This window comes from Anolis carolinensis, chromosome 4 (genome assembly GCF_035594765.1).
Source record: "Anolis carolinensis isolate JA03-04 chromosome 4, rAnoCar3.1.pri, whole genome shotgun sequence".
In the NCBI taxonomy this organism is placed as follows: domain Eukaryota; kingdom Metazoa; phylum Chordata; class Lepidosauria; order Squamata; family Dactyloidae; genus Anolis; species Anolis carolinensis.
Genome location: NC_085844.1, coordinates 59,613,309 through 59,621,452, shown reverse-complemented (window position 1 = coordinate 59,621,452; position 8,144 = coordinate 59,613,309).

The window sequence follows — 8,144 nt, the reverse complement described above, 5'->3', positions numbered from 1 at the left end:
GATACACATCACTAATCTTGTATTGGTAACTATGCATATTATTACTAATTGGAGTAGGCTGCATGGGCAAGCATTCCCTTGAGACTTTGCAGTAGTTTCATCACTGGCACAGAACCATTTGAAAACTGAGTTTTGGGATTTTGAAAAATGTTATCTTTCACAAAGAAGGCACCCTGGATCATAAATCTCTTTTTCCATTAGTGCCAAGTTGCTGCACATGTCTAGCCTTTAGTGATGCTAATAGGCACCACACAGGCAAGTAAATGTAATCTAGCCCCAATTTGATCCAACATAATCTAATCCAGATTTAATTTATCTATACTATCATGACATATAATTGATCTGAGTAATGGAAAAATTCAAAATGCCAATAATGTATAACTGACGTCAACAAAGATATCATGTTTGACTCAGCTAGGATTTCTACTTTGGCTCAAAGTAGGTATTGGCTTTAGCTTGTGTGTGTGTCTGTAAGTGAGTGAGAGATGTAATACAGAATATAGTCAGATGTGATCAATTTTTTAAGAGGAAAAGAAAATCACATCTCCAATTTGCAAAGCATTTCCTCCCTGTAATTTGAAAATATTGTTCATTTTCATTTTCAGGACATTTTTCCTTTTCTAAAGTTTCTCTTCCCATATTCAGACATTAATCTCATAGTTACTTAATTTATTCTGCTAATTTCTCAGAAGGGGGACATATGTTGTCTTGGGTGTTAAAACCCATGAAACGTATCTTAGAGTCGCTTCACTGGCACTGGCTCTCTCTCTTTCTTTCACACACATACACACACACACAGAAAATCTGTTTGTGTGACTTATTTTTGGTTTTGTAGATATATCCATTCTCTATCTGTCTAATGTGAAGAAGAGTTCTGAGAATCCAAAAAACATAGTCATTATTTTGTGCCATTTTCATTGGTCCTCATTAAGATCATCCTATTATGCTTGGTTCAAAATACAAATTGGAATGGATCCAAGGTGAGCAACTTGCCTTTTGAACAATTAGACATAGAATAGCCATTGCAGTCTGAACAGGGCCAAAGACTGCCATCCTGCAGTCCTAAGATTACACTTCTGAAATATATGGTTAGGATTGCACTCCTATACAATTGTAAAAAGTCCTACACTTACAATCTATTTAGAAGGAGTGGCTTATTTGCAACTTTGAGCGCACCTAATGTAGTTTGGTACCACTTTAACTCAAAGCAATGGAATCCTGAGAGCTGTAGTTTTTCAAGGCCTTTAGCTTTCTCTGCTAAAGAGTGCCGGTGCTGCACTAAACTACAAATCCCAGAATTCCATAGCATTGAACCGTGGCAGTTAGTGGTGTCAAACTGCATTAATTCTACTGTGCAGATAACCCTTTGTGAATATATAAGGATTGCAGCAATGATCACAATGTATTGTTACAAGAAGATAACTGCTTATGGTGAGTTTCAGGTATGAAATATACTAATAACACTAGTATCCTTTTTCTTTTTGGAGGACAGAAGAAAGAGGTTCTTTTTATTTTTGTGTGTAGGATGTACCTCCCCTTTGAAACAAGGACACAATAGCCAAATGGAACAACCGTGCCTCCTGGTGCCAAATTACAGCAATAACAGGTAGGATTTTATATTTGTTTTTCTGACAAGGATCCTGAATAATTTAAAAACCAGCTTGTCATGCTACTGTGCTTTATAAGATTTCTTTTATAGTTAGAAAAATATTCCAAAGCAATTCTTATTTGTAGTTTTATATGATTAAAAGGTAAAGGTTTCCCCTGACGTTAAGTCCAGTCATGTCTGACTCGGGGTTGGTGCTCATCTCCATTTCTAAGCTGAAGAGCTGGTGTTGTCCGTAGACACCTCCAAGGTCATGTGGCCAGCATGACTGCATGGAGCACCGTTACCTTCCCACCGGAGTGGTACCTATTGATCTACTCACATTGGCATGTTTTCAAACTGCTAGGTTGGCAGAAGCTGGAGCAACAGCGGGCGCTCACTCCGCTCCCAGGATTTGAACCTGGGACCTTTCGGTCTACAAGTTCAGCAGCTCAGTGCTTTAACACACTTCGCCACCGGGGCTTCTTTTATATGATTACATCATGATTATTGCATTGAAATGATATTTTATATTATGCTTTTGTAAAATATATTGTATTACAAATATTGCCAATATTTTTGCCTGAACAATACAGAGAAAATGAATTAGAGGTAGGCTGCTAACCAAAAACATATTTACAATGAAGAAATCCCTGCTGAAGTCAGAAAAAGTAAAATGCACAGGACTGTTCTAAAAGGTAACTGAACGAATCAGAATTGTAATTGGATTGTTTGAGCATAGGTATATTTACTCAGAAGTAATCTTGAATACTGTTAAGTAGGGCATACTAGGAAGGCATGAATGAAAAAATGTCCAGTAGGGCTTCCTATACAAATTGATACAAAAGTGAAAGAAAAAGCATAATATACACATGGAGCACTTCTGGCTGAGTTTCAAATAATAAGTGCTTCTTGCTGCATTTCTCGGTATTAGAGTTCTATCTGTTGTACTTGTGGTTTTTGCCATATGTCCAGCCATAATAAATGTAGTAAAAAGCAATTTCAGCTTCTCAAAAGAACTGACAAAAGAATCAGTTGCTTGCTCAGTATAAATTCAAGACCTGGTGCTCAAGTAATGGCTTCTGGGTGAAGCTGTTTCAACATCCCGCAAGATGCAGCTGCTGCTCTGATGAGCTCTTGATGTGCAGCTGACCTCTATGTAGAGCAGGAGGATATTTTCCAGAGCATCACAAAAAGTAGAATTAAAAACATGCCATGGTAACCTCCATGTCCTGTATGTGAAAGTGGCCAGCTTCAGGTTTTGCCCCTCAATTTAAAATGGTCCCAACAAATAGGGCTGAGAAAAACTTGTGTCTGAGGCCACAGAAAAGATTATGGAGCTGCTGCTATTACTGATGACAGCATTGAGCTAATTATCAAAGGAGGAACCATGTGAGTCTTTTGCAGCATAAAAAGAGGAGGAGGTGGGGAAGAAACGTGGCTATGCGTTTAAGACTATTGTATTTTTTTTTTATTTAAACATGAGCATTCATGGATAGAAACCTGCTTTTTCAGATCCAATATATCACTCTGTAGAGCATCTGAAGGAGCCCATGCTAAAACAAAAATCAGTCTTGAGGGTGCTGATACATTTAATTTCTAAACCCATCCCTTCCTCTTTTTAGTATTGGGCTAGAACAGAGCTTCTTAAGCCTTTTCCACTTGTGATCTCTTTACATCTGAGAATTTTTAGGGAACCCCGGGTATATGGGTATATAAAACAGGTATACAAATCAAACTTTTACTGATAAAAATCATGAAGAAATTTATTTTGAAACAGTTATTTGATTTACATATAATTTTACAATTTATTGCAGATTAAATCCAATTCGTATACTAATGAGATGGATGCACTTGTTTATTTCTATTTAAAGACTGCAACCTTGGCTGAATATTTGATTATGCAAGACGTAGAGTGTCTTCAACATTTTTCATGCCATGCTGGCATGTTTGGTTTGCAGCTTTAAGTAGCAGAATATATTGTTGGCTCTCCTTTTATTCCATAGATTCATGTAAAAGTCTAAAAGAGAGCCTGACAGGGGGATTGTGTCCCTGTTGGTTCTCTTGGGCATCTCAGTGGCTTTTGATACTATCGGCCATGGTATCCTTCTGGGGTGGCTCTCCAGAATGGATATTGGAGGCGCAGCTTTGCAGTGGCTCTGCTCCTTCCTGGAGGGTTGCACCCAGTCGGTGAAGCTGGGAGATGCCTGCTTGGATCCCTGGCCTTTGATCTGCAAGGTTCCATTCTATCTCCTATGCTATTTCATATCTACCTGAAACCACTAGGTGAGTCCATCCAGAGTTTTGGAGTTCAGTGCCATCTCTATGCAAATGACACTCAACTCTACTACTCCTTTTCACCTAATTCCAAGGAAGCCCCCTGGATCCTGGACCAATGCCTAGCCGCTGTAATGAATTGGATGAGGGCTAACAAGCTGAAACTTAATCCTGAAAAGACAGAGGTCCTCCTGGTCAGTCATGCAGCCGATCAGGGTATTGGGTGGCAACCTGTGCTTGATGGCGTTACACTCCCCCTGAGGACACAGGTCTGCAATTTGGGGGTCCTCTTGGACTCAGCACTGACGCTTGATGCTCAGATGTCGGTGGTGGCCAGGAGAGCCTTCGTATAGTTAAAGTTTGTGTACCAGCTGTGACCATACCTCTAAAAGTCTGACTTGGCCATGATGCTAATTGGTGGCCAAGTTGCTAACTGGAGCAAATTATAGGGAGCAGACAACCCCCCTATTAAAACATTTCCACTGGCTGCTGATAAGTTTCCGGTCCCAATTCAAGGTGCTGGTTATCACTTATAAAAACCTAAACGGTTTGGGTCCAGCCTATCTTTGCAATTGCATCTCGTGCTATGAACCTGTACGAACTTTAAGATCTGCTGGGAAGGCTCTTCTTTTGCTCTCACCTCTGTCATAAGCACAGTTGGTGGGGCTCTGGAACTCCCTCCCCAGAGAGATTAGATCAGTGCCCACCCTGGCCACTTTCTAGAAAGACCTGAAAACTTGGTTGTTCCAATGTGCCTTTGACTAATCAGTTCAACAACTTGATTTTCCCCTTTTAACTCTAACTTAATATCTAGCCTTTACACTTAATGTAGGACATTGCACAATCCCAGGCCTGGTCTTTTAGCTCTGAATACGTCCACTGTGCCTGGCTACTGGTTATTAGTTGTTGTTGAGTATGTTTTTATGATGTTTTATATGTTATTATATGCTTAATTCACTGTAGTGTAATTGTATTTTATGGTGATATATATTTTTTTAAATTCTCCTGGCCTTGGTCTCCATGTAAGCAGCCCCGAGTCCCTTTGGGAAGATGGGGTGGGATATAAGAATAAAGTTGTTGTTGTTGTTGTTGTTGTTGTTGTTGTTGTTGTTGTTGTTGTTGTTGTTAAACAGCCACGAGGTGGCAAGCTGCTCAAATATACCCTCACATTAAGTTAGAGGACCCCAAATAAGGATCATGACCCACAGTTTAAGAAGCTTTAGACTAGAGCATGTTGGGAATCTGAACTTCCAATTTGAGGGCTAAAAAAGGCCTACAGAGTCCTGTTATCTAATCCATAAAGATCCCTTTTTGAAGACGCTGTATATAAGAGAAAGGAGAGCACCCCGAGAGAGCATTTGAAGTGTTCTGAACTCTCAAACAGGTTCAAATCACTCTCATGGGTGTGTGTTGTTTATATCAATATGTTTGTGAGAAGGATCCAGTCAACCATGTTGATGAGAGATATATGTCAACACAGAACCTAGGACAAAGCACTTCCTATCACTAGCAAGTGGCGACTGATAGGCTTCCTTGGATTCAATGTAGTGCCTGGACTCAAAAAGGTTCCTAATCAAAATTAGCTAACTCCATGGTTGGACTCAGTTTCATGTGTATATGTAGTTTAAAAAGGTAAGTGCTAGTGATAATAATATAATGGCAAAAATATATTTTTATTTCTTGCCCACTACTTAATGGTGTTGCAAAAGCTGTGGTGAACAACATGTGCATAGTGGTTGCCATAGGGTATGCCCCAAGCCTGAGCTAAACTTGGAATCATCCCAAATCCTCAGCTCTGCATTCCTTGGTTCCTTGCTTTGTGAACAAGAACTTGGCAAACAAATCATGACACTCTTCACAAAGCTTTAGGTGACACTTTGAATTAAGTCTGTGCTTGCCAAAAAGGTTTTCCATGCACTCAAAACAAATGCATGAAACATAACTCTATTTTATTTATCTATTATTGATTTGATTATTTTTATTAGAATGGTTTGTCTTCGTGGAAAAATCTGTTTTCATCTCGCCGCCCCAACCTGATTGGTCTTTCTGGTCACAATGGAGACATGGAAAAGGACTTCACTTGCTGAGTTTCAAAAAGGGGCGAGCTAATATTCATGATCCTTTATATAACTAGCTCTCCTGCTGTTTAGACTTTAAAGGTCAAGCCTTGCCTGTTCAATTGGGCTCAGAAACAATTGGCAATGAATGCAATTGGCACAGCATGGTTGTCTAGATCTTAGCAATCAGTCATTAAAACTTAATTTGCTATCCTAGATGCCTTAGAAATGTCAATGGTGAATTTAAGCTTGTTGTTTTAGTCATTGAATGCTACTGGTCTTTTGTTTATGTTAATGATCCATATTTTTCATTAATTCATCACTTTGAAAGGAGAGAACAAGCAGGAGTGTTACAGAGTAGTTCATTCACGAATCTCCATCCAGACTAAACTAAGACTGGGAGAACCTTCTGAGCATATGCATCTATTCTACACATGCTCAGCGCTTATGTGTAGAAAGCACTGAAGCAGAGAGACATATAGGCAGCTGCTGATAGATGGAGATGGGGGTTAGCTTTCATTGTTGCTCTAGCAACAAGCTGTCCTTGCTTTTAGGGATGGTTTCTGATTCATGTGTACATGCTTCATAAGCATGTTGGACTTAAACTTGTTTAACCTTTGTATCTGAAAAATTAAATGGGAGGAAGTGAGGTAAGGAAACTTTGCCTCCCACCTACAGAGCATGTAATGTTTGGTTTGAGTTGTGGGATTGGGGCCTAGTGTCCCTCATATTTCTTCCAAATATTAATTTTATATCTTTTTCTCTGGAAATTTCTCCTGCAACATATGAAGTTTTCCAACAGATGGTGCTACAGTGCAACTATGGACTCCTGTCCTTCAAGTTCTCAATCCAGTATTGGAAGCCTCTGTTATCCATCCTCATATTCATGCAGGAGGACAGCTCCTGAAAGTTGACAGCAAGCAACCCAAAATTATTTTCCTAACAAAACAATAACAGAAACACATTTTCTTTCATCTGAAGTTTGCTTTAAGTTTTTGTACATATGGGTTTGCATTTTGAATATGAATGTTCCAAAAATTTATGATGTTCTTTCAGAGTTTACTTAACTGTTTGTCTAATCCTCACTTCCCTCTGTTATAAAAACATTTTAAAATCTTTCATATCTCTTTTTGTCATGTTTTCCCCCTACTTGATAAATAGTGAAACCCATTTTGTACCTGCTGAGTAAAAACAAATGCCTGATTATAGTGATAATAAAGAATCATGGCGCAGATGGGGTATTTTACATATAGTCCTATAGATATCTATGTGGAAGTATTTATTCATTTATTTAATTTATATCCAGCCTTTCTGCCAGCATGGGATTCAAGATGATTTACAATAATTTAAAAACAAACTGAAACATTGTTTTTTAAGCCCTAGCAAACTTAAAAAGTTAAAAAGGGGATTTAGAGTCTTAGGACACTTTCACCCCATCTAATAGACGGAGCCCCACGCCGGCCATCACATGACAACATGTGACTTCTGGTGAAGGCCCCATCCCCAACTGGGGTAAAACTATCACCAGAAGCTTTCCCCAGAACATGGAACGACTCCCATGGTGTGCTGCATCTAATGGAGCCAGCACATGGCCTCACCAGGAGAGTGATGCTTCCTTCATGTGATGGGGAAAGCATTGCCAAGAGGGAGCGATGCGTGGGGTGACAGATTCGCCCCACTGCCCTTCTACTTTCTCAGCGAAGTGAGATGCTTTGGCTGGGCTTTGTGATAAGGCCCTAACTCTGTTGGCATGCTGAAGCTCTGGGAGCTGCCCAAAGATTACAAGTGCTGGTGACTATCTGTAAGGTTACATTTCTGCTCCTCCGTGTTTCACGTCCTTGCAGCATATGAATGCAAAGCACAATTCTCCAGCAGATTAATTCTTCAGTACTGCCACCTGCATATGAGTAAACAGGAAGGAGCATGTAAATTGCCTGATAGATCTCTAATTTGCTACTGCTGCTGTAATTACTCACTGGAGAAATCCTAGTAGAACTCCAACATAAACATGGAACAAATGATAACAAAATTAGAAAGATTTCTCTACTAACATGGCAATGACTCTTTTAAATACTCCCTCTAGCCTGAGAAACTGTTATGCCATACTTTGCTTACACAGGTAGATCTCAAATTACATCAAGATTCTGTCCCTGTCTTTCCATATAAATTGAAACTGATAGAAATTGGGAGAGCCAGTTGTAAAGGGAAACATTACAATCACCAGT